Source organism: Aegilops tauschii, chromosome 6 (assembly GCF_002575655.3).
Source record: "Aegilops tauschii subsp. strangulata cultivar AL8/78 chromosome 6, Aet v6.0, whole genome shotgun sequence".
Taxonomy (NCBI): Eukaryota; Viridiplantae; Streptophyta; class Magnoliopsida; order Poales; family Poaceae; genus Aegilops; species Aegilops tauschii.
The window spans coordinates 159,482,968-159,510,563 of NC_053040.3; the positions used below are offsets into that span (position 1 = coordinate 159,482,968).

The window sequence follows — 27,596 nt, forward strand, 5'->3', positions numbered from 1 at the left end:
TCGCCGCATCATTGTCGGTGTCAAAACCGGCGGATCTCGGGTAGGGGGTCCCGAACTGTGCGTCTAAGGCAGATGGTAACATGAGGCGGGGGACACGATGTTTACCCAGTTGCGGGCCCTCTCGATGGAGGTAATACCCTACTTCCTGCTTGATTGATCTTGATGATATGAGTATTACAAGAGTTGATCTACCACGAGATCGTAGACGCTAAACCCTAGAAGCTAGCCTATGGTATGATTGGTGTTGTCCTACGGACTAAACCCTCTGGTTTATATAGACACCAGAGGGGGCTAGGGTTACACAGAGTCGGTTTACAAGGGAGTAGATATGCATATCCGTATTGCCAAGCTTGCCTTCCACGCCAAGGAGAGTCCCATCCGGACACGGGTCGAAGTCTTCAATCTTGTATCTTCATAGTCCAACAGTTCGGCCAAAGGATATAGTCCGGCTGTCCAAGGACCCTCTAATCCAGGACTCCCTCAGCAGCCCTTGAACCAGGCTTCAATGACGATGAGTCCGGCGCGCAGATTGTCTTCGGCATTACAAGGTGGGTTCCTTCTCCGAATACTTCATAGAAGATTTTGAACACGAGGATAGTGTACGGCTCTGCAAAACAAATTCCACATACCACCGTAGAGAGAATAATATTTCTACAAATCTAATCTGCTCACACATTCTGTAGTGTGACATCACACCACGGCCCGGCCATTATTCGAACCATTTTTCATAACCAACCACTGCACATATCGCGAGGCAGTTTTCTTGGCACGTCTTGTCGAAGCAGAGATCGTGTCCCCTTATCATGGGATTCTCATCAGTACGGGTGTGGGTAACCCAACTGCGCCATCAATTACGGCGCTTGGGGAATAGGCGAGTTTACCAGGCAAGTGGGGAGGCGCATAGTTTCTTCCGCCCTTATAAAGGGACAAAGATTCACCCTTTTCACCCACGCCTTCTTCCTCCTTGCTCATCCATTCCTGCGCACTCGAGCTCCGGCGCCGAAGTTCACGTTTTTCTCCTCAAACCACTCCAAGCATGTCCGGAGCGGGAGGCAAGTGGATGGTCTCCTCCGTTATGGAGGAGGACATCACAAAGCTGCAGAGAGCCGGATATCTGGCCGCGGATATCGCACACCGGCTGCCAGATGCGGGGCAGATCATCCCTACTCCAGAACCCCATGAGAGGGTTGTTTTTCTTACCCACTTCGTCCGCGGACTGGGATTTCCCCTCCACCCGTTTGTCCGCGGGCTCATGTTCTACTACAGGCTGGACTTTCACGATCTGGCCCCCAATTTCATCCTCAACATCTCGGCGTTTATCGTCGTGTGCGAGGCCTTCCTCCGCATCGAGCCCCACTTCGGCCTGTGGCTGAAGACCTTCAATGTTAAACCGAAGGTGGTGGTCGGCCAGCAAGCGGAGTGCGGAGGCGCCATGGTGGGAAAAATGCCCAACGTCACCTGGTTCGAAGGCTCCTATGTGGAGACCATAAAGGGGTGGCAATCGGGGTGGTTCTACATCACTGAGCCGCACGACACCAAATGGGTGGCGGCCCCCGAATTTCGATCCGGAATCCCCATGCGGCTCACCTCCTCGAAAGAGAAGGGTCTGTCCTGGGGTTCCTCGGTAGAGCTGACCAGACTCCAGACATGCATCAAAAACATGATGAGCAAGAAAATCAAGCTCGTCAACGTGGTCCAAGTCATGCTCTTCCACCGGATTCTCCCGTGTCAAACACGGGCATTCAATATGTGGGAGTTCGACCCAGCCGAGCACCAGACGCTGCGAGAGCTCTTCGACACGACGCACAAGGACGTCTGGAAGGTGCTGTTCAAGGGCGCCGAGGTACCTCCTCCCCTTACCGAGGACCGCGGACTCAGCGCAAAGCGCCTGCCAATCCGGTAAGTTTTTTACATCTCATAAGATGTTCTTTTCCCCAGTATAACCCTGCGCGGGATCTAAGCCTTCACGCCTTTTAACAGGACTGGGTAGCGACAGCGGAGCAGATCGATTGTCCGACTCCCCTGCCCGAAGATCTAGCACATGCTCTTCTAACGAAGATGCTGGTTCCGGCACCTTATGAGGTGCCAGAGAAGAAGGCCAAGAAGAAGGCCACGGGGACCAGGAAAGGTCTCTGGCGCAAGGTGATATCGGACTCATCATCCGAAAGCACTGAGGTGCACTCCTCCCACGAAAACGAGGAGGAGGAAGAGGAAAGTCCCCCCCCCCCCAGCCGGGGGGGACAGGAAAAGGAAGGCCGCCCCGTGTGGGGCGGCCGAAGGGTCCAAGAAGGGACAAACCCTCCTTCCGGACAACTCCACCGCCGCCGCCTTCAGCGAAGAGGAGTGGTCGCCAGGGACAAGCCCCTGGCGAAGTCGTAAGTATCCGGATACCATAATAGTTTTGGTATGTTTCATTTTATTGCTCCTTATCATGCCGAACATGATCATGCAGTCCCTGCAAGGCCCATATCGGTGTATCCTCTTCGGAGGAGTCTTTGGGTGAGTCGGAGATGAACAGTGATTCGCTCCCGACCGCCTCCTCCCCCCACCCTACGGACAACGTCGAGGTGTTGTCTTAAAGGGCACTGAACCAAGGGGAGATAGTCCCGGAAGCGCCCCAAGGCGACATTCCGGACACTGGGCGCATGGGGAGCAAGACTCCCATGGGCCCACATGGCGGGGGCGGCAAGCTTGGCCCCCAGCCGAACACTGTGCCGGAACCTCCCGTGGTTCCAGACTCTGTCAGGCGACCCCTCACTAAGGGGGGCGAGCCATCTGTGCCGATGACCTCTGTCTATCCAGAGGCATCGGACAACTTGCTGGAAGCGCTTCGTGGCGCTTCCATTGATGAAGAGCACCGCACTATCATGAGTGCGGTGGTCAAGAAGGTTCAATACGCCAAAAGCGGACTGACTGAAGCCTGTGCCAGCCTCCTAACAGGCTTTGAGGTAAGTAATCAAATTATAAGAAAATATTACGGCATAGACAGTAGCCCCTGATGCTCTGTTTGGCGTTCGCGGAGGAAGGCCGAATAGAGGATCAAATAATAATCGCAGGAGTCTAATCAGAATATGTGTATGTGCATATGCAGGCTTCACTGTTGGCCGCTACCGCACGTACTGCGGAGGTCGCCGCACTGAAGCGGGACCTTGAGCGGTCCAAGGAAGAGCTCGGCCTTACCAAGAGGCAGCTCGAAGAGAACAAAGGTAAGAAATACCCCGTCTGTATATTGATAAGAAAAAAAGGGTGGTTTCTTAGATCATAGGATCGTCTTGAATTTTGCTAGGGGCCACGACCGAAGTGGCGACCCTGAAGAAGGCGCTGTCCGAGGCCGAAGACAAAGCGGCCAAGGAGCGCGTCGAGCGAGAGAAACAAGAGGCCCAAGTAGGCGAGGTGCAGCAAGAGCTCCAGGCTCTCGTCAAGCAGCACGAGTCCTTGGAGCTTGACTCTAAGACGCAAGGGTCCGAGCTTGCGAAGGCCCTCGAAAGTGCACAACATGCCAAGGCCGAAGCCCAAAAGGCCCTCCAGGAAATTGAGGCGGTTAAGAAGATAGCGGCGGGTAAGGCATTCATTATGCAAAGCAAGCATGTGAAGGAAACTTTCTTTTTACTTACCCGAGTTCGGAGCTCTCCAGGAGCATTCGCAGATCTACCCCGTAGTGTGTCAGATGCCGCGGAGTTCTACCGGGCCGAAGAGGGGAGCTCGACGGAGAAGTTGTTCTAGTCTCAGTACACTGGGACTGAACATCCGATGCCCTTGAGCGACCAGTTGAAGCAACTGGTCGAACTTCACAAGGCGGCCGAACAGGCCATGAGGGGCCTTTTAGTCCGGATGTGGCCTGGCGAGCCCCTGCCTGGCAGCTACTTCGGCCTGGTAAGGCGGCTTTTGGATGCCTGCCCAAGGCTTGAAGTCATAAAGCGGTCCGTATGTATTGAGGGTGCCCGCAGGGCCTGTTGGAAATATGCCCTAGAGGCAATAATAAATTGGTTATTATTATATTTCCTTCTTCATGATAATCGTTTATTATCCATGCTAGAATTGTATTGATAGGAAACTCAGATACATGTGTGGATACATGGACAACACCATGTCCCTAGTAAGCCTCTAGTTGACTAGCTCGTTGATTAATAGATGGTTATGGTTTCCTGACCATGGACATTGGATGTCGTTGATAACGGGATCACATCATTAGGAGAATGATGTGATGGACAAGACCCAATCCTAAGCCTAGCACAAGATCGTGTAGTTCGTTTGCTCAGAGATTTTCTTATGTCAAGTATCATTTCCTTAGACCATGAGATTGTGCAACTCTCGGATACCGTAGGAATGCTTTGGGTGTACCAAACGTCACAACGTAACTGGGCGGCTATAAAGGTGCACTACAGGTATCTCCGAAAGTGTCTGTTGGGTTGGCACGAATCGAGACTGGGATTTGTCACTCCGTGTAAACGGAGAGGTATCTCTGGGCCCACTCGGTAGGACATCATCATAATGTGCACAATGTGACCAAGGAGTTGATCACGGGATGACGTGAGTTACGGAACAAGTAAAGAGACTTGCCGGTAACGAGATTGAACAAGGTATCGGGATACCGACGATCGAATCTCGGGCAAGTAACATACTGATAGACAAAGGGAATTGTATACGGGATTGATTGAATCCCCGACATCGTGGTTCATCCGATGAGATCATCGTGGAACATGTGGGAGCCAACATGGGTATCCAGATCCCGCTGTTGGTTATTGACCGGAGAACGTCTCGGTCATGTCTGCATGGTTCCCGAACCCGTAGGGTCTACACACTTAAGGTTCGATGACGCTAGGGTTATAGGGAATAGATATACGTGGTTACCGAATGTTGTTCGGAGTCCCGGATGAGATCCCGGACGTCACGAGGAGTTCCGGAATGGTCCGGAGGTAAAGATTTATATATGGGAAGTCTTGTTTTGGTCACCGGAAAAGTTTCGCGTGCTATCGGTAACGTACCGGGACCACCGGGAGGGTCCCGGGGGTCCACCAGGTGGGGCCACCAGCCCCAGAAGGCTGCGTGGGCCAAGTGTGGGAGGGGACCAGCTCCAGGTTGGCTGGTGCGCCCCCCCACCAAGGCCCAAGGCGCAGGGAGAGTGGGAGGGGGCAAACCCTAGGTCCAGATGGGCCTTAAGGCCCACCCTAGTGGCGCCCCCCTCTCTCCTCCCCTTGGCCGCACCCTAGATGGGTTTTGGGGGCTGCCGCCACCCCTAGGGAGGGAACCCTAGATGGGGGCGCAGCCCCTCCCCCTCCCCTATATATACTTGAGGTTTTGGGGCTGCCATACAGACGAGAACGTCTCTCTCTTGGCGCAGCCCTACCCCTCTCCCTCCTCCTCTCCCGCGATGCTTGGCGAAGCCCTGCAGGATTGCCACGCTCCTCCACCACCACCACGCCGTCGTGCTGCTTCTGGACGGAGTCTTCCCCAACCTCTCCCTCTCTCCTTGCTGGATCAAGGCGTGGGAGACGTCACCGGGCTGCACGTGTGTTGAACGCGGAGGCGCCGTGGTTCGGCGCTTATATCGGAATCAACCGCGATCTGAATCGCTACGAGTACGACTCCTTCATCCGCGTTCTTGCAACGCTTCCGCTTAGCGATCTACAAGGGTATGTAGATGCACTCCCCTTCCCTCGTTGCTAGATTACTCCATAGATTGATCTTGGTGATGCGTAGAAAATTTTGAATTTCTGCTACGTTCCCCAACAGTGGCATCATGAGCCAGGTTTATGCGTAGTTTCTATGCACGAGTAGAACACAAAGTAGTTGTGGGCGTCGATTTTGTCAATTTACTTGCTGTTACTAGTCTTATCTTGATTCTCCGGCATCGTGGGATGAAGCGGCCCGGACCGACCTTACACGTACTCTTACGTGAGACAGGTTCCACCGACTGATATGCACTAGTTGCATAAGGTGGCTAGCGGGTGTCTGTCTCTCCCACTTTAGTCGGATCGGATTTGATGAAAAGGGTCCTTATGAAGGGTAAATAGAAATTGGCATATCACGTTGTGGCTTTTGCGTAGGTAAGAAACGTTCTTGCTAGAATCCCATAGCAGCCACGTAAAACATGCAACAACAATTAGAAGACGTCTAACTTGTTTTTGCAGGGTATGCTATGTGATGTGATATGGTCAAAAGGATGTGATGAATGATATATGTGATGTATGAGATTGATCATGCTCTTGTAATAGGAATCACGACTTGCATGTCGATGAGTATGACAACCGGCAGGAGCCATAGGAGTTGTCTTAATTTATTGTATGACCTGTGTGTCAATGAAAACGCCATGTAATTACTTTACTTTATTGCTAACCGTTAGCCATAGTAGTAGAAGTAATAGTTGGCGAGACAACTTCATGAAGACACAATGATGGAGATCATGATGATGGAGATCATGGTGTCATGCCGGTGACGAAGGTGATCATGCCGCGCCTCGGAGATGGAGATCAAAGGCGCAAGATGATATTGGCCATATCACGTCACTTTATGATTTGCATGTGATGTTTGTCATGTTTACATCTTATTTGCTTAGAACGACGGTAGCATAAATAAGATGATCCCTCACTAAATTTCAAGAGACGTGTTCCCCATAACTGTGCACCGTTGCGAAGGTTCGTTGTTTCGAAGCACCACGTGATGATCGGGTGTGATAGATTCTAACGTTCAAATACAATGGGTGTTGACGAGCCTAGCATGTACAGACATGGCCTCGGAACACATGCAAAACACTTAGGTTGACTTGACGAGCCTAGCATGTACAGACATGGCCTCGGAACACAAGAGACCGAAAGGTCGAACATGAGTCGTATAGTAGATACGATCAACATGGAGATGTTCACCGATGATGACTAGTCCGTCTCACGTGATGATCGGACACGGCCTAGTTTGACTCGGATCATGTATCACTTAGATGACTAGAGGGATGTCTATCTGAGTGGGAGTTCATTAAATAATCAGATGAACTTCATTATCATGAACATAGTCAAAAGGTCTTTGCAAATTATGTCATAGCTTACGCTTTAGTTCTACTGTTTAGATATGTTCCTAGAGAAAATTTAGTTGAAAGTTAATAGTAGCAATTATGCGGACTGGGTCCGTAAACTGAGGATTGTCCTCATTGCTGCACAGAAGGCTTATGTCCTTAATGCACCGCTCGGTGTGTTGAACCTCAGCGTCGTCTGTAGATGTTGCGAAACATCTGACATACACGTTTTGATGACTACGTGATAGTTCAGTGCGTAATGCTAACGGTTTAGAATTGTGGCACCAAAGACGTTTTGAAACGTTGCAGAACATATGAGATGTTCCGAAGACTGAAATTGGGATTTCAGACTAGTGCCCATGTCAAGAGGTATGAGACCTCTGACAAGTTTCTTAAGCCTACAGACTAAGGGAGAAAAGCTCAATCGTTGAGAGTGTGCTCAGATTGTCTGAGTACCACAATCGCTTGTATCGAGTGGGAGTTAATCTTCCAGATGAGATAGTGATGGTTCTCCATAGTCACTGCCACAAAGCTATTGGAGCTTCGTGATGAACTATAACATATCAGGGATAGATATGATGATCCTTGAGCTATTCGCGATGTTTGAGACCGCGAAAGAAGAAATCAAGTAGGAGCATCAATTGTTGATGGTTAGTAAAACCACTAGTTTCAAGAAGGGCAAGGGAAGAAGGGATACTTCATGAAACAACAAATCAGTTGCTGCTCTAGTGAAGAATCCCAAGGTTGAACCCAAACCCGAGACTGAGTGCTTCTGTAATGAGGGAAACGGTCACTGAAGCAGAACTACCCTAGATACTTGGTAGATGAGAAGGCAGGCAAGGTCGACAGAAGTATATTGGATATACATTATATGAATGTGTACTTTACTAGTACTCCTAGCAGCACCAGGGTATTAGATACCGGTTCGGTTGCTAAGTGTTAGTAACTCGAAATAAAAGCTGCGGAATAAACGGATACTAGCTAAAGGTGAGATGACGATATGTGTTGGAAGTGTTTCCAAGGTTGATGTGATCAAGCATCGCATGCTCCCTCTACCATCGAGATTGGTGTTAAACCTAAATAATTGTTATTTGGTGTTTGCGTTGAGCATAAACATGATTGGATTATGTTTATCGCAATACGGTTATTCATTTAAGGAGAATAATGGTTACTCTGTTTATTTGAATAATACCTTCAATGGTCTTGCACCTAAAATGAATCTCGATCGCAGTGATACACATGTTCGTGCCAAAAGATATAAAAATAGTAATGATAGTACCACATACTTGTGGCACTGCCATTTGAGTCATATTGGTATAGAACGCATGAAGAAGCTCCATGTAGATGGACCTTTGGACTCACTCATTTTTGAAAAGATTGAGACATGCGAACCATGTCTATTGGTATATATGCATGAAGAAACTCCATGCAGATGGATCGTTTGGACTCACTTGATTTTGAATCACTTGAGACATGCAAATCATACCACATGGGCAAGATGACCGAAAGGCCTCGTTTTCAGTAAGATGGAACAAGAGAGCAACTTGTTGGAAGTAATACATTTGATGTGTGCAGTCCAATGAGTGCTGAGGCACGCAGTGGATATCGATATGTTCTTACTTCACAGATGATTTGAGTAGATGCTGAGAATATTTACTTGATGAAACACAAGTCTGAATTATTGAAAGGTTCAAGTAATTTCAGAGTGAATTTGAAGATCGTCGTGACAAGAAGGATAAAATGTCTATGGAGATGAACATCTGAGTTACGAGTTCACACAATTAAGACATTGTGGAAAGGGTTTCACAATTAATACCGCCTGGAACACCACAATGTGATGGTGTGTCCGAACATCATAACTGCACCCTATTGGATATGGTGCATACCATGATGTCTCTTTACCACTATCGTTTATGGGTTAGGCATTAGAGACAACCGCATTCACTTTAAATAGGGCACCACGCAATTCCGTTGAGACGACACCATTTAGAGAAACCTAAGTTGTCGTTTCTTAAAAGTTTGGGGCTGCGATGCTTATGCGAAAAAGTTTCAGGCTGATAAGCTCGAACCCAAAGCGGATAAATGCATCTTCATAAGAATACCCAAAACAGTTGGGTATACCTCCTGTTTCAGATTTGGAAGCAAAAGTAATTGCTTCTAGAAACGGTTCCTTTCTCGAGGAAAAGTTTCTCTTGAAAGAATTGAGTGGGAGGATGGTGGAGACTTGATGAGGTTATTGAACCATAACTTCAACTAGTGTGTAGCAGGGCACAGGAAGTTGTTCCTGTGGCACCTACACCAATTGAAGTGGAAGCTTATGATAGTGATCATGAAACTTCGGATCAAGTCACTACCAAACCTCGTAGGACGACGAGGATGCGTACTACTTAAGAGTAATGCGTGTTCCTGTCTTGGAAGTTATGTTGCTAGATAACAATGAACCTACAAGCTATGGAGAAGCGATGGTGGGCCCGGATTCCGACGAATGGCTCGAGGCCATAAAATCCGAGAGAGGATCCATGTACTTGATGGTCGTAAGGCTGTTGGGTGCAGATGGATTTTAAAAGGAAGACAGACAATAATGGTAAGTGTCACCATTAAGAAAGCTCGGCTTGTCGTTAAAATGTTTTCCGACAAGTTCAAGGAGTTGACTACGATGAGACTTTCTCACTCGTAGCGATGCTAAGAGTCTGTTGGAATTGTATTAGCAGTCTTGCAGATAGGATGTCAAAACATTGTTTCCTCGAAGATTTTCTTGAGGAAAGGTTGTATGTGATACAACCAGAAGGTTTTTGTCAATCCTGAAAGATGCTAACAAGTGTGCAAAGCTCCAGCAATCCTTCTAAGGACTGGAGTAAGCATCTCGGAGTTGGAATGTACGCTTTGATGAGATGATCAAAGATTTTGGGTTTATACAAAGTTTATGAGAAACTTGTATTTCCAAAGAAGTGAGCGGGAGCACTATAGAATTTCTGATGAGTATATGTTGTTGACATATTGTTGATCCGAAATGATGTAAAAATTTCTGGAAAGCATAAAGGGTTGTTTGAAAGGAGTTTTTCAAAGGAAGACCTGGATAAAGCTGCTTACATATTGGGCATCAAGATCTATAGAGATAGATCAAGACGCCTGATGATACTTTCAAAGAACGCACACCTTGACATGATTTTGAAAGAGTTCAAAATAGATCAGCAAAGAAGGAGTTCTTGGCTGTGTTACAAGGTGTGAGCATTGAGTAAGACTCAAGACCTGACCACAGCAGAAGAGAGAGAAAGGACGAAGGTCGTCCCCTATGCTTTAGACGTAGGCTCTACAGTATGCTATGCTGTGTACCACACATGAAGTGTGCCTTGCCATGAGTTGGTCAAGGGGTACAATAGTGATCCGGGAATGGATCACATGATAGCGGTCGAACTTATCCTTAGTATCTAGTGGACTATGGAATTTTCTCGATTATGGAGGTGAAAAGGAGTTCGTCGTAAAGGGTTACGTCGATGCGAACTTTGACACTAATCCGGATGACTCTGAGTAGTAAACCGGATTCGTATAGTAGAGCAGTTATTTGAAATGGCTCCAAATAGCGCGTGGTAGCATCCACAAGATGACATAGATATTCGTAAAGCACACGGATCTGAAAGGTTCAGACCCGTTGACTAATAACCTCTCTCACAAGCATAACATGATCAAACCAGAACTCATTGAGTGTTAATCACATAGTGATGTGAACTAGATTGTTGACTCTAGTAAACTCTTTAGATGTTGGTCACATGGTGATGTGACCTGTGAGCGTTAATCACATGGTGATGTGAACTAGATTATTGACTCTAGTGCAAGTGGGAGACTGTTGGAAATATGCCCTAGAGGCAATAATAAATTGGTTATTATTATATTTCCTTGTTCATGATAATCGTTTATTATCCATGCTAGAATTGTATTGATAGGAAACTCAGATACATGTGTGGATACATGGACAACACCATGTCCCTAGTAAGCCTCTAGTTGACTAGCTCGTTGATCAATAGATGGTTACAGTTTCCTGACCATGGACATTGGATGTCGTTGATAACGGGATCACATCATTAGGAGAATGATGTGATGGACAAGACCCAATCCTAAGCCTAGCACAAGATCGTGCAGTTCGTTTGCTCAGAGATTTTCTTATGTCAAGTATCATTTCCTTAGACCATGAGATTGTGCAACTCCCGGATACCGTAGGAATGCTTTGGGTGTACCAAACGTCACAACGTAACTGGGTGGCTATAAAGGTGCACTACAGGTATCTCCGAAAGTGTCTGTTGGGTTGGCACGAATCGAGACTGGGATTTGTCACTCCGTGTAAACGGAGAGGTATCTCTGGGCCCACTCGGTAGGACATCATCATAATGTGCACAATGTGACCAAGGAGTTGATCACGGGATGATGTGAGTTACGGAACGAGTAAAGAGACTTGCCGGTGACGAGATTGAACAAGGTATCGGGATACCGACGATCGAATCTCGGGCAAGTAACATACCGATAGATAAAGGGAATTGTATACAGGATTGATTGAATCCCCGACATCGTGGTTCATCCGATGAGATCATCGTGGAACATGTGGGAGCCAACATGGGTATCCAGATCCCGCTGTTGGTTATTGACCGGAGAACGTCTCGGTCATGTCTGCATGGTTCCCGAACCCGTAGGGTCTACACACTTAAGGTTCGATGACGCTAGGGTTATAGGGAATAGATATACATGGTTACCGAATGTTGTTCGGAGTCCCGGATGAGATCCCGGACGTCACGAGGAGTTCTGGAATGGTCCGGAGGTAAAGATTTATATATGGGAAGTCCTGTTTTGGTCACCGGAAAAGTTTCGGGTGCTATCGGTAACGTACCGGGATCACCGGGAGGGTCCCGGGGGTCCACCAGGTGGGGCCACCAGCCCCAGAAGGCTGCGTGGGCCAAGTGTGGGAGGGGACCAGCTCCAGGTGGGCTGGTGCGCCCCCCCCCCCACCAAGGCCCAAGGCGCAGGGAGAGTGGGAGGGGGCAAACCCTAGGTCCAAATGGGCCTTAAGGCCCACCCTAGTGGCGCTCCCCTCTCTCCTCCCCTTGGCCGCACCCTAGATGGGTTTTGGGGGCTGCCGCCACCCCTAGGGAGGGAACCCTATATGGGGGCGCAGCCCCTCCCCCTCCCCTATATATACTTGAGGTTTTGGGGCTGTCATACAGACGAGAACGTCTCTCTCTTGGCGCAGCCCTACCCCTCTCCCTCCTCCTCTCCCGCGGTGCTTGGCGAAGCCCTGCAGGATTGCCACGCTCCTCCACCACCACCACGCCGTCGTGCTGCTGCTGGACGGAGTCTTCCCCAACCTCTCCCTCTCTCCTTGCTTGATCAAGGCGTGGGAGACGTCACCGGGCTGCACGTGTGTTGAACGCGGAGGCGCCGTGGTTCGGCGCTTAGATCGGAATCAACCGTGATCTGAATCGCTACGAGTACGACTCCTTCATCCGCGTTCTTGCAACGCTTTCGCTTAGCGATCTACAAGGGTATGTAGATGCACTCCCCTTCCCTCGTTGCTAGATTACTCCATAGATTGATCTTGATGATGCGTAGAAAATTTTGAATTTCTGCTACGTTCCCCAACAGGGCCTTCGCCCGAGCCAAAGTGCACTGGGCGAAGATGGACGCCGAAAAGCTGGTGAAGGAGGGGCCGCCGGAGGGCAAGGAGCATCGCCACCCCGAGAAGTATTATTACAGTGTCCTGAAGGGTGCTCGTCTTGTGGCGGAGGAGTGTGCTAAGGATGTAATCTTTGAATGAATGTACTCATGTGATCCTGTAATATGAAACTAGTTCATCTGTGCTATGCAACGCTTTATTAATTTAAAATATTACCTTCTGTGCGGCCGTTCATAAAATCTGAGAGTTGGCTAGTCGTCGGCTTCTGCCCCCATGTAACTAGTATTGAGGTGTTCGGGATAAACCTGATCACTCTTTATCCCAATTTTGGGTCCTTCGAAGGAGGTGTTCAGCACAACGAACCAGGCAATCGGACTATAAAGCTTTATCACTCTCACTTAGCCATAGAAGTCTACAATTTTAAATTTTGGCGAAGCCCCTATTATTCGGAAGGCCGAACTTGGGGCGCTATAAAAGCCTAAATCGGACAAGGCCGACTCCTCGCCCGAAGCGGAAAAAGTCTTTAAGGACTTGAGACCTCTCGAACAGCGACCAGCTCTTGCCTCATCATGACAGTCAGTTTTCGGCTTTCTCTACTGAGGTGCTCGTCCGGAAGAACCGGGACACAATCGCAGTAGTTCTCCCAGCGCTACCTTAGCCGATATAGCGGAACGTAAGGTACCAAAACATGGGAGCCGGGCAAACCCAACTATTGACCCAAGACATGATTCGGAGCTGATGCATATAATGCTATAAGTTCGGGGTGCCGCACTGTTGAAAGTGTTCGGACTTCTCACGCCGTATTTATGGGGTAAACTGAAGCCCCTGGCGTACTGGTCGTACCAAAATGTACGGGTGCAATTTGTCGTAAATAAGCGGACAAGAGAAAAAAGAAAGGGTAATGCAATAATAGACTAAAGCTATGCATTGTTATTAAATAATACGTCGAAGCGTACTTGATACAAGTAGGGCAATAAGCGAAAAATAGGACTATTTGTCATGTCCTATCCAAGGGCAAGCTGCGTATGGGTATTTAAAACAGGTATTTCGATCGTTATCAGAGACCACCTGGGGATTCGATTGTACGTCTTAGCTTCTTGCCTCCTTGGTATTTCCTTCCCATAATGCGTCCAGCAATCAGACTGCCGGAAAGGGCTTCCATAGAGTAAGGTCCTGAAAGAGAAAAAATGATAAAGGTATACGGGCCCTGGGGCGGTTGAGCCGCATTGTGGGCCGTGCCATAGCCGTGCCTCCGCCTATGCCCATGGTATTTTTAGTGCGTAATTATGTACGCGCGGCATAGATTTCATCGCTTGACTGGGACTAGGACGGAGGCTGAGTTGCTAGGCGAGCTCTGAACGTGCCAGGCGATCCTGTTGCAGGTTACTCCGGACTCGCTTGAAGGTGTCCGGGGGCTTTATCGCCGAATTGGCGATTTGCCTTAAAAGGCTGCTTTGTGCTTCTGCTGCGAGGGCCGCAGTGTGCTCCTCCGTGCGGAGCGAGCGTTCTGTGTTTCCATTGACTGTTATAACCCCACGAGGTCCTGGCATTTTGAGCTTGAGGTATGCATAATGTGGTACCGCATTGAATCGGACAAATGCGGTTCGTCTGAGCAGTGCGTGATAGCCACTGCGGAACGGGACGATATTGAAGATTAACTCCTCGCTTCGGAAGTTGTCCGGAGATCCGAAGACTACTTCCAGTGTGATTGAGCCCGTGCAACGGGCCTCTACACCTGGGATGACACCTTTAAAGGTGGTTTTAGTGGGTTTGATCCTCGAGGGGTCTATACCCATTTTGCGCACTGTATCCTGATAAAGCAGGTTCAGGCTGCTGCCACCGTCCATAAGGACTCGGGTGAGGTGAAATCCATCAATGATGGGATCAAGGACCAATGCGGCAGAACCGCCATGACGGATACTAGTGGGGTGGTCCCTACGATCGAAAGTGATCGGACAAGAGGACCATGGGTTGAACTTTGGCGCAACTGGCTCCATCGCATAGACGTCCCTTAGTGCATGCTTCCGTTCCCTTTTGGGAATATGGGTTGCGTATATCATATTCACCGTTTTCACTTGGGGAGGAAATTTCTTCTGTCCTCCTGTGTTTGGCGGCCGGGACTCCTCCTCATCGTCGCTATTTAGCCCCTTTTCCTTGTTTTCGGTATTCAACTTGCCGGCCTACTTAAACACCCAGCATTCTCTGTTGGTGTGATTGGCTGGCTTATCGGGGGTGCCATGAATTTGACACGAGCAATCGAGTATGCGGTCCAAACTGGATGGGCCCGGGTTGCTTCTTTTGAACGGCTTCTTCCACTGACCGGATTTAGAGCCACTGAATCCGGCATTGACTGTCGTGTCTTCGGCGTTATCACCGTTGTTGCGGCGCTTGTGTCTGTTGCGACGTGGTCTGCCGTTTCTATCCTTGGCATCTGAATTGCCATGACTTCTTGATGTGTTGTTGCTGCGAGCCAGCCAGCTATCCTCGCCCGCGCAAAAGTGGGTCATGAGTGTCGTGATGGCTGCCATAGACTTCGGCTTCTCCTGGCCGAGGTGCCGGGCGAGCCACTCGTCACGGATATTATGCTTAAATGCCGCTAAGGCCTCTGCATCCGGAAAGTCGATAATTTGGTTTTTCTTAGTTAGGAACCGGGTCCAGAATTTCCTGGCCGATTCCCCTGGCTTCTGAGTTATGTGGCTCAAGTCATCAGCATCCGGTGGTCGCACATAAGTGCCCTGGAAGTTGTCAAGGAATGCATCTTCCAAATCCTCCCAACTGCCAATGGAGTTTGCTGGCAAGCTATTCAGCCAATGCCGAGCTGGTCCTTTGAGTTTTAGTGGGAGGTACTTGATGGCATGTAGATCATCGCCGCGAGCCATGTGGATGTGGAGGAGGAAATCCTCAATCCATACCACGGGGTCCGTTGTACCATCATATGATTCAATGTTTACGGGTTTAAAACCCTCTGGGAATTCGTGATCCATTACTTCATCAGTGAAGCATAGGGGGTGTGCGGCGCCTCTGTGCCGGGCTATATCACGACACAGTTCATACGAGTCTTGTCTGCTGTATTCGGCCCGGCCGAATTTGCTTTTAGTATATCCGGCGTGACGGTCATCGTCCCGCGTTGGGGCGTGCCCCCGTGATCCGTAGATCGATCTTGCATGTTTTGCTTTGTTTTCCAAGACGTCTCGCAGGTCCCGCGTGTTGCCCTGGGCCTTGGTATTTTTGTTTGAATGGCAGTGGGGTGCGGGCTGGACTTCGGGCTGATATGCCTCTCTGTCTCGGCCACGAGGTGGCCGATCAGCCGCATCGTACGATGGTGATGTAGGTTTCAATGCTTCCTCCTCAAGTTGGGGTAGCAACCTGCGCTTTGGGTAACTCTTGGTTGGGCGCTCGAGTTCGTATTCCTCGGCCGCCAAGACTTCAGTCCATCTATCCGCTAACAGATCCTGATCAGCTTGAAGCTGTTGTTGCATTTTCTTCAGGCTGTTTGCTGTGGCTATAAGCCGGCGCTTGAAGCGCTCCTGCTCGACGGGATCCTCCGGCACGATAAATTCTTCGTCGCCGAGGCTCACCTCGTCTTCAGAGAGAGGCATGTAATTTTCATCCTCTGATTCTCCGTCTGCTGCTTGTTCTGGAGGGCTAGCTTGTTCATCCTCCCGCTCGAGATCTGGCTGGAGGGGATTGTCGTCGTCTTTGGCACTATCCGGAGCGTTATTGTCTCTTGTGCCGGTATCGCTGCTTTTGCTATGGCGGGACTTAGAGCGGCGCCGCTGACGTCGGTGCTTGGATTGCTTCTTGGAGGGATTATCCTCCGTTGTCTTATCGCCATTGCCTTCTTTGGGGTGGCCACCATGTATATATCATATGATGAGGTGGCAGTCCAGTGCCCTGTGCGCGGTGGTTCCTGTTCGTCTCCCGCATCATCGTCCATACCGTCAATGTCTTCGGAGCCGAAATCGAGCATGTCGGTTAAATCGTCGACAGTGGCTACTAAGTGGGTGGTGGGTGGGCAGCGAATTTCTTCATCGTCCGCATCCCATTCTAGCCGGACATAGTTCGGCCAAGGGTCTCCTGACAAGGAGAGAGACCTCAATGAGTTTAGCACGTCGCCCAGGGGCGAGTGCTGAAAGATATCCGCGGAGGAAAACTCCATGATCGATGCCCAATCAGATTTGATAGGCACGGATGCAGGTGGTTCGGAGCCCGTGGCCGGGAACGAATCCAAGTGTCCGGCAACACGGGTCTCATAAGAGGTGAAATCGGTATTCGGCTCTATCGCCGCTGAGTGTGCGGCCTCCGTGGCAGGGTCCATCCACCCGTCCTCGGACGGTGTAATCTGCTCCGGATCGAGGGCCGGAGTAGCTGCAGGTGGGATCTCCCGATCATTGTCCGTCAGCAGAGCTAAGTCATGCCTGTCGTGACTGTGCGGCGCACCTGACATGGGCTCGAATCCGTCGAAGATCAAGTCTCCGCGGATGTCGGCAGTATAGTTCAAGCTTCCAAACCTAACCAGATGGCCAGGGGCGTTACTTTCGATCTGCTCCAGATGGCCAAGCGAGTTGGCCCGCAGTGCGAAGCCGCCGAATACGAAGATCTGTCCGGGGAGGAAAACCTCACCCTGGATCGCATCGCTGGCGATGATTGGAGGAGCCATCAAGCCTTTATCGTGACGACACAGTGGAACTCTCAATGAAATCACCAATGTCGGTGTCAAAACCGGCGGATCTCAGGTAGGGGGTCCCGAACTGTGCGTCTAAGGCAGATGGTAACAGGAGGCGGGGGACACGATGTTTACCCAGGTTCGGGCCCTCTCGATGGAGGTAATACCCTACTTCCTGCATGATTGATCTTGATGATATGAGTATTACAAGAGTTGATCTACCACGAGATCGTAGAGGCTAAACCCTCGAAGCTAGCCTATGGTATGATTGTTGTTGTCCTATGGACTAAACCCTCCGGTTTATATAGACACCGGAGGGGGCTAGGGTTACACAGAGTCGGTTTACAAGGGAGGAGATCTACATATCCGTATTGCCAAGCTTGCCTTCCACGCCAAGGAGAGTCCCATCCGGACACGGGTCGAAGTCTTCAATCTTGTATCTTCATAGTCCAACAGTCCGGCCAAAGGATATAGTCCGGCTGTCCGAGGACCCCCTAATCCAGGACTCCCTCAATCATGGCAGTCAGTTTTCAGCTTTCTCTACCGAGGTGCTCATCCGGATAAACCAGGACACAATCGCAGTAGTTCTCCCTTTACTACCCTAGCCGATATAGCGGAACGTAAGGTAGTAAGCACAGGAGTCGAGCAACCCAACTATTGACCATAGACGTGATTCGGAGCCAATGCATATAATGCTAAATTGGGGGTGCCGAACTATACTGTGAAAAAGTGTTCGGACTTTGTTGTCGTATTGTGGGGCGCAATGAAGCCCCTGGCGAATTAAGGCGTACCAGAGTGTACGGGTGCAATTGATAAGAATATCAAGAAAAAGAAAAAATGAAGTAATAGGCTAATGTCGCAGAAATTGGGCTGCAAACTATTTTCCATTATAGTTAGGTCAATACGTCAAAGCGTATGCGTACAAGTAGTGCGGTAAGCAACAGGGCTATTTAACATGCCACGACAAAGGGAGAGCTGCGTGCGGGTCCTGAAAACAGGCATAACGATCGTTTAAAGAGACCACCTAGAAATTCCCTTATACGTCAAAGCTTCTCGCCGTCTTGGTGTATCTATCCTTCTAAAGGAGCGGTGATCGTGCCGTCGGAAAAGGCATGTCGAAAAGAAACCTGGAAAGGATAAAGAAAAAAGAAGTTAAAGTATGTGTGTCCAGGGGCGGTCCAGCCCTATTATGGATCACATTCTAGTTATGCCTCCGTCTATGCCCATGGTATTTCAGTGCGTAGTTATGTATGCGCGGTACGAACGCCGCCACTCGGTCGGGACTGGGATGGAGGCCAAATTGCTAGTTGAGCTCTTGACGAGCTGCGATGTCCTGCTGCAGAGTAGTTTGGACTCGTTTGACCGTGTCCGAGAGCTCGGCTGCCGAATTAAGGTTTTGCTTGAAAAGGCCGCTCTGTACTTCTGCTGCTAAAGCCACAGTGTGCTCCTCAGTACAGAGGGAGCGTTCCGTATTTCCATTGACTGTTATGACGCCGTGTGGTCCGGGCATCTTGAGTTTAAGATAAGCGTAGTGTGGCACCGTGTGGAATCGAGCAAATGCGGTTCGTCCAAGCAGTGTGTGATAGCCACTGCGAAAGGGGACGATGTCGAAGATCAACTCTTCGCTTTGGAAGTTGTCCGGAGATCCGAAGACAACCTCTAGTGTGATTGAGCCCGTACAACGGGCCTCCACACCTGGTATGACTCCTTTGAAGGTAGATTTTGTGGGCTTGATCCGTGAGGGATTAATGCCCATTTTGCACATTGTATCCTGACAGAGCAGGTTCAGGCTGCTACCACCATCCATGAGGACTCGCGTGAGATGGAATCCATCAATGATTGGGTCAAGGACCAGTGCAGCTAAACCGCCATGACGGATACTGGTCGGATGGTCCCTGCGATTGAAAGTGATCGGGCAGGAAGACCATGGGTTGAACTTTTGGGCGACTGGCTCCATCGCGTAGACGTCCCTGAGCGCGCGCTTGCGCTCCCACTTGGGGATATGGGTAGCGTATATCATATTCACCGTTTTAACTTGGGGGGGGGGGGGGATTTCTTCTGTCCCCCTGTGTTCGGTGGTCGGGGTCCTCGTCATCGTCGTCGCTTTGCGACCCCTTCTCCTTGTTCTCGGCATTTAACTTGCCGGCCTGTTTAAAAACCCAACAGTCTCTGTTGGTATGATTGGCTGGTTTGTCTGGGGTGCCATGAATCTGGCATGGACGATCGAGTATGCGGTCCAAGCTGGAAGGTCCCGGATTGTTTCCTTTATATGGCTTCTTCCGCTGACCGAACTTAGAGCCACTGAATCTGGCATTGACCGTCGTGTCATCGGTATTGTCACCATTGCTTCGACGCTTGTGTCTGTTGCGTCGGGGCTTGCCGTTGCTGTTTCTGGTCTCAGAAGTGCCAGGTTCGCTTGCATTGTTATTGCTATGGGCCAGCCAACTATCCTCGCCCGCACAGAAGCGGGTCATAAGTGTCGTGAGGGCTGCCATGGACTTCGGCTTTTCTTGGCCGAGGTGACGAGCGAGTGAGGGAGTCCTGGACTAAGGGGTCCTCGGACATCCGACCTATTAGACATGGGTCAGACTGATGGGCCGTGAAGATACGAAGACCGAAGACTCTCTCCCGTGTCCGGATGGGACTCTCCTTGGCGTGGAAGGCAAGCTTGGTGTCCAAATATGAAGATTCCTTTCTCTGTAACCGACTTTGTACAACCCTAGTCCCCTCCGGTTTCTATATAAACCGGAGGGCTTAGTCCGTAGAGGAAGAATCATAATCATCATAGTCATATTGGCTAGACTTTTAGGGTTTTAGTCATTACGATCTCGTGGTAGATCAACTCTTGTAACACTCATATTCATTAAGATCAATCAAGCAGGAAGTAGGGTATTACCTCAATAGAGAGGGCCCGAACCTGGGTAAACATCGTGTCCCCTGTCTCCTGTTACCATCGACCTTAGACGCATAGTTCAGGATCCCCTACCCGAGATCCGCCGGTTTTGACACCGACATTGGTGCTTTCATTGAGAGTTCCACTGTGCCGTCGTCAAAAGGTTTGATGGCTCCTTCAATCATCTACAACGATGCTGTCCAAGGGGAAGTCTTCCTCCCCGGACAGATCTTCATATTCGGTGGCTTCGCACTGCGGGCCAACTCGCTTGGCCATCTGGAGCAGATCGAAAGCTACGCCCCTGGCCATCAGGTCAGATTTGGAAGCTTGAACTACGTCACGGATATCCGCGAGGACTTGATCTTCGACGGATTCAAGACCACGGTAGCCGCTCCCTGCCACCACGATGAATATGACGTAAAACTGCCATCGGACCATACCCAAGAGATAGCACCTGTAACTACTCTGGCCTTAGATCCGGAGCAGATCGCGCCATCCGAGGACGGGAAGCTTAACCCCGCCACGGAAGCCGTAGACTCAGCGGCGTTGGAGCCGCACACAGACCTAACTTCAAGTGACATCTGTGTCACTGGAACCATGGACTCATCTCCGGCTACAGGTTCCGAACCATGTACGTCCGCGTACGCCGAGCCTGATCAGTCATCAATCATTGAATTCTGCTCCGCGGACATCTTCCGGCACTCGCCCTAAGGCGACGTGCTAAACTCATTAAAAAATCTATCCTTAGCGGGGGACTCACAGCCGAATTATATCCGGTTCGAACTAGAGGCTGATGACGGAAAATTTCGCTTCTCACCCACCGCCCACTTCATAGCCACTGTCGAGGACTTAACCGACATGCCCGATTACGGCTCCGAAGACATCGACGATATGGACGACGAAGCTGATGAGGAGCAAGGCCAAAACCGGGCCGTTTACCGGACGTTGGACGGCCACTTCTTCTTGCGACGTGTACATGGTGGATACACCTAAAAGAACTAACGACGACGACAAAAATTATCCAGTCGAGGATAAACCTCCTGAGACACAGCCAAAGCGCCGGCGTCAGTGAGGCCGCTCTAAGTCATGTCGTGAGAAAAACAGCAATACCGGCACGGGAGACGATAACACTCTGGACGATGCCAAAGACAGAGAAGACCCCAACGAACAAACTGCCGAACAGGACGATCGGGAAGATGGGCAAGTTAGCCCTAATGAACAGGCCATACACGAAGACTCGGAGGACACTAACTATCTCCCGCTCTCCGAGGAGGAGGTGAGCCTCGGAAACGAGGATTTTATCATGCCTGAGGAACCTCTCGAGTAGGAGCGCTTTAAGCGCCAGCTAATAGACACGGCAAGGAGCCTAAAAAGAAGCAGCAACAGCTTCAAGCTGATCAAGATCTGCTAAACGATAGATGGACTGATGTCCTAGCAGCCGAGGAATACGGCCTCAAGCACCCAGCCAAAAGTTACCCGAAGCGTAAATTACTACCTCGGTTCGATGATGAGGAACTGGAGCCCGTACCATCATCGCACAATGCGGCTGACCGACCACCACGTGGCCGGGATAAAGCGGCAACTTAAGCCGAACACCAGCCCGCCCTACCTCACTGTAAAGGCAGAGAGAAAATAGCTCGGGTCATACATATGACCTTCGGCAGGACCTGGACAATAGAGCAGGACATACCAGATCGATCTAAGGATTGCGAGGGCGTGCCCAAACACGCGACAACGGCTCCCAATTCGGACGTGACAAGCCTAATCACGCCCGGGCCGAAAACCGTAGACGAACTCCATGCGAGCTACGTCGCGATGTGGCCCAATATAGAGGCGCCGCACACCCTCTTTGCTTCACTGACGAAGTAATGGAGCACGAATTCCCATAAGGGTTTAAACCCACGAATATAGAATCATACGATGGAACAACAGATCCCGCGGTATGGATTGAGGACTTTCTTCTCCATATCCACATGGCTCGCGGTGATGATCTCCATGCCATCAAATATCTCCCACTAAAATTAAAGGGCCCAGCGCGGCACTGGCTAAACAGCCTTCCCGAGAACTCCGTTGGCAGCTGGGAAGACCTGGAAGATGCCTTTCGCGATAACTTCCAAGGAACATATGTCCGGCCACCAGACGTCGATGACTTAAGTCACATCACCCAGCAGCCCGGAGAGTCAGCCAGGAAACTCTGGACTAGGTTCTTAATTAAAAAGAACCAAATTGTCGATTGTCCAGACGTCGAAGCCCTCGCGGCCTTCAAACACAGCGTCCGGGATGAATGGCTCGCTCGCCACCTCGGTCAAGAAAAAACAAAATCCATGGCAGCCCTTACCGCTCTAACGACCCGCTTTTGCGCGGGAGAGGACAGCTGGCTCGCTCGTAGAAGTAACAACGCCATCGATCCGGGTACTTCCGAAGTCCGAGACCGCAACGGCAAGCCACGACACGATAAACACAATCATCGCAATAATAATGAAATAACGCGAGACACATCGCCAAACCCGGTCAACGGAAAAAGCCATTCAAGGCAAATAGAGACGGACCATCCAATCTAGACAAGATACTAGACCGGCCCTGCCAGATACATGGCACCCCCGATAAACCAGCTACTCACACAAACAGAAGCTGCTGAGTCTTCAAACAAGCCGGCAAGCTTAATGCCGAAGACAAGGGGAAGCAGCCGCCTAGTTACAGCGATGACGAAGAGACTCGCCAGCCGAACACCGGGGTTCAGAAGCAATTTCCCCTCGAAGTGAAAACCGTAAACATGGTATATGCAAAGCACACCCCTACAAGGGAGCACACGCACGCACCACGGGACATATACGCCATAGAGCGGATCCCCCCAAAATTTAGTCATATCCTTCCCGAAGGTCTGGCAGCTCTCATCATCGATCCAATTATCGATGGGTTCCATCTCACGAAAGTCCTTATGGACGGCGGTAGTAGCCTTAATCTACTCTACCAAGGCACTGTCCACAAAATGGGCATTGATCCTTCAAGAATCAAGCCCACCAGAACTATCCTCAAGGGAGCAATAACCAGCGTAGAAACTCACGGCATGGGCTCTACCACACTGGAAGTCGTTTTCGGTTCGCCGAACAACTCCTGAAGCGAGGGCTTGAACTTTGATATTGCCCCGCTCCACAGTAGCTACCATGCACTTCTGGGGCATACCGCTCTTGCTCGTTTTAATGCGGTCCCACTCTATGCCCGCGCAAAACTTAAAATGCCCGGTCCACGCGGCGTCATAACAGTAAATGGAAATATGTCGCTTCATGATTCCTGTTGCTTGATGACGTTGCTGCCCGATGGCATCTTCATAAAGCCTCTCGACGAAATTTGTCGTGATCACCATCAATATGCTGCCTTGTCTAAGATACCAATCGAATTATTGAGGAGAAATACCATCCTAGCCCGTCGATGATTCGTGTTGTCATCGACACCATCCTTGACCTCCTGCCAATACAGACTTGGTCATGTTTTGGTTATATCTTACATTCCTTAACATTCTTGGAATTGTTCCTTTGTACTTCTTGTGACCTTCAGATTCAATCTTGCTTGAAACACCATGTTAATGTTCCTCGAAGCATAACTATGGTACGCCAAACAACAACAAGAACATTGGAAGTGCATTGCCAAATGTTTGTTGCTCTATTATCCAAACACCGTTGTATGGATAACATCATGAATTCCCTTGCCCCTTTATCCAAATGGTGATGTACTTCTTGATCTAACATGTATATCATGCTCTACTTTTCCTTGGGAAAAGTTACACTCCTAAATCTTGTGTATAAACACATTTTCCTTTCCATTGGTTTGTTTAACCTTTCTTGTGATCTATATATGTTCTAAGCAGAAATAATTCCCTGCTCATGTAAACACCTCGGTGTACAAGCTCTGTCAGCAAGACCTTGTTACTATTGTTGATGACATTCCGGTAACCACCGATGGATGAGAACTTTGCCTATTGGTCCGCCTCATCTTAACGAGCAGGAAAATGGTTCTCTTCGTCCCTCGCCCTTGGTACCAATGTTGTTGCCAACATAACTGACAGGCTATCCTCTGACCTGCCTTGCTATCATGACCGTGTAAGATGTCAGCGCCCTTTCCACTTTTAACCCACATGGTGGGCTCATAACCCACAACTCCACAGGATCGGAACCTGACTCTCCTGTATATCTTTGATTCCGAAATATTCTTGAATTTAGCTTCGTATCATGTCACGAGCCACCTTTCGAGAGATGATCTATTCCCGACGCTCTGAACCCCTTTCTCACACTCTATTCAGGTATCAATCGTTTGCACATTCGGCTGAAACTTCCTATTGCACCTTCATACTTTGCTCTCGATGTATTTTTTTTAGTTTCAACTCGAGAGATATTTCTACCTCATTCCCTGAATTGTTCACCAGATAATTAACCCTATAAGGGTCAGTTCTCCCGAAGTTACTCTTTACTTCCCCACTTAAATCTTGGGACGAGATTTCTTGTAGTGGAGGAGATTTGTAACATCCCTAGTGGCATGCTACAGTAATCCCCTGTTTATGGTGCCATGTCATCATGTTACTGTTGCTAATCTTCACTTGATCCAAATCACAATTCAAATTCAAATCCAATTTAAAGTCAAAAATTCAAAATTCTCAAACATGCAAACTAAAATGTTCAAAGTGTGGCAAATACTCCATAACTAGTTATGGTTGTGACCCAACATCTTTGCAAAGTGGTTTAGTGGCCTAAAGTAATTAAAACAGTGGCTTAAACAATTATTAAAATGCATTTTAAATAAGAAATAAATGCAAACTATTTTATTAAAGTGCCAAGTTATTTGTGGCAGTGGCCTAACTACTAATACTAATTTTGGGGCTTAGACCATATTTTATAAAACCTAAAATAAATAAAACTAATTAGAAAACAGAAAAGTTTTAAAAGGAAAATGCAAAGGAACACAAAAAGGAAAAGAAGGCCTCCCCCTTGTTTCCCTGGACCTTCACCCACCAGTCGGCCCACCCCATCCAGCCGACTCCCCGCACCGGTCCTCCTCCCCTCCCTCTTCCTCTGTTCCGGGTCGCAACAGGGGCGCGTCCCCATCAAACCACCTCGCCGGCGTTGTCCCGAGGGGATAAGGGCGACAGCCGCGCCCCCTCGATCCCTCTCCCACTCAGTCCCCACTCCCCTCTCCTCTCGGACTCTCTCTCTCCCATCCTTGCCCAGATCCTCTTCTCCTCGTCGCTCACCGAGGTCCCTGTCGCCGTCCGCCATCGTCCGCGCGCTCCGACGCCACCCCGGGGCTGCGCCAGGACGACCAGAAGCTGCTCGTGCCTCGTCCTCGTCCTCGCGTCCAATGCTACCTCTTGAGCACTGCATTGGTTTTCCCTTGAAGAGGAAAGGGTGATACAGTAAAGTAGCGTAAGTATTTCCCTCAGTTTTTGAGAACCAAGGTATCAATCCAGTAGGAGATCACGCACGAGTCCCTCACACCTATACAAACAAATAAGAACCTCGCAACCAATGCGATAAAGGGGTTGTCAATCCCTCAACGGTCACTTACGAGAGTGAGATCTGATAGATATGATAAGATAATATTTTTGGTATTTTTATGATAAAGATGCAAAGTAAAATAAAAGGCAATAAAAATAACTAAGTGTTGGAAGATTAATTTGATGGAAAATAGACCCGGGGGCCATAGGTTTCACTAGTGGCTTCTCTCAAGAGCATAAGTATTACGGTGGGTGAACAAATTACCGTTGAGCAATTGATAGAATTGAGCATAGTTATGAGAATATCTAGGTATGATCATGTATATAGGCATCACGTCCGCGACAAGTAGACCAAAACGATTCTGCATCTACTACTATTACTCCACACATCGACCGCTATCCAGCATGCATCTAGAGTATTAAGTTCATAAGAACAGAGTAATGCTTTAAGTAAGATGACATGATGTAGAGGGATAAACTCACGCAATATGATATAAACCCCATCTTTTTATCCTCGATGGCAACAATACAATACGTGCCTTGCTGCCCCTGCTGTCACTGGGAAAGGACACCCCAAGATTGAACCCAAAGCTAAGCACTTCTCCCATTGCAAGAAAGATCAATCTAGTAGGCCAAACCAAATTGATAATTCGAAGAGACTTGCAAAGATAACCAATCATACATAAAAGAATTCAGAGGAGATTCAAATATTGTTCATAGATAAACTTGATCATAAACCCACAATTCATCGGTCTCAACAAACACACCGCAAAAGAAGATTACATCGAATAGATCTCCACAAGAATGGTGGAGAACTTTGTATTGAGATCCAAAGAGAGAGAAGAAGCCATCTAGCTAATAACTATGGACCCGAAGGTCTGAGGTAAACTACTCACACATCATCGGAGAGGCTATGGTGTTGATGTAGAAGCCCTCCGTGATCAATGCCCCCTCCGGCGGAGCGCCGGAAAAGGCCCCAAGATGGGATCTCACGGGTACAGAAGGTTGCGGCGGTGGAATTAGGTTTTTGGCTCCGTATTTGATAGTTTGGGGGTACGTAGGTATATATAGGAGGAAGAAGTACGTCGGTGGAGCAACGTGGGCCCGACGAGGGTGGAGGGCCGCCCAGGGGGTAGGCGCGCCCCCCTGCCTCATGCTCTCCTGGTTGATTTCTTGACGTAGACTCCAAGTCCTCTGGATCACGTTCGTTCCGAAAATCACGTTCCCGAAGGTTTCATTCCGTTTGGACTCCGTTTGATATTCTTTTTCTGCGAAACACTGAAATAGGCAAAAAATAGCAATTCGGGTTGGGCCTCCGGTTAATAGGTTAGTCCCAAAAATAATATAAAAGTATATAATAAAGCCCATTAATCATCCAAAACAGAATATAATATAGCATGGAACAATCAAAATTTATAGATACGTTGGAGACGTATCAAGCATCCCCAAGCTTAATTCCTGCTCGTCCTCGAGTAGGTAAATGATAAAAACAGAATTTTTGATGTGGAATGCTTACTTAGCATAATTTTCAATGTAATTCTCTTAATTGTGGTATGAATATTCAGATCCGAAAGATTCAAGATAAAAGTTTAATATTGACATAAAAATAATAATACTTCAAGCATACTAACCAAGCAATTATGTCTTCTCAAAATAACATGGCTAAAGAAAGTTATCCCTACAAAATCATATAGTCTGGCTATGATCTATCTTCACCACACAAAGTATTTAAATCATGCACAACCCCGATGACGAGCCAAGCAATTGTTTCATACTTTTGGTGTTCTCAAACTTTTTCAAATCTTCACACAATACGTGAGCGTGAGCCATGGATATAGCACTATATGTGGAATAGAATGGTGGTTGTGGAGAAGACAAAAAGGTGAA

General features: G+C 49.0%; 1 pseudogene; it reads left to right on the forward strand.

The window, feature by feature from the left end:
- Window positions 1-1,036: 1,036 nt before the first annotated feature.
- Window positions 1,037-27,596, forward strand: part of LOC141025914 (uncharacterized) — a 32,010-nt pseudogene continuing 5,450 nt past the window's right edge.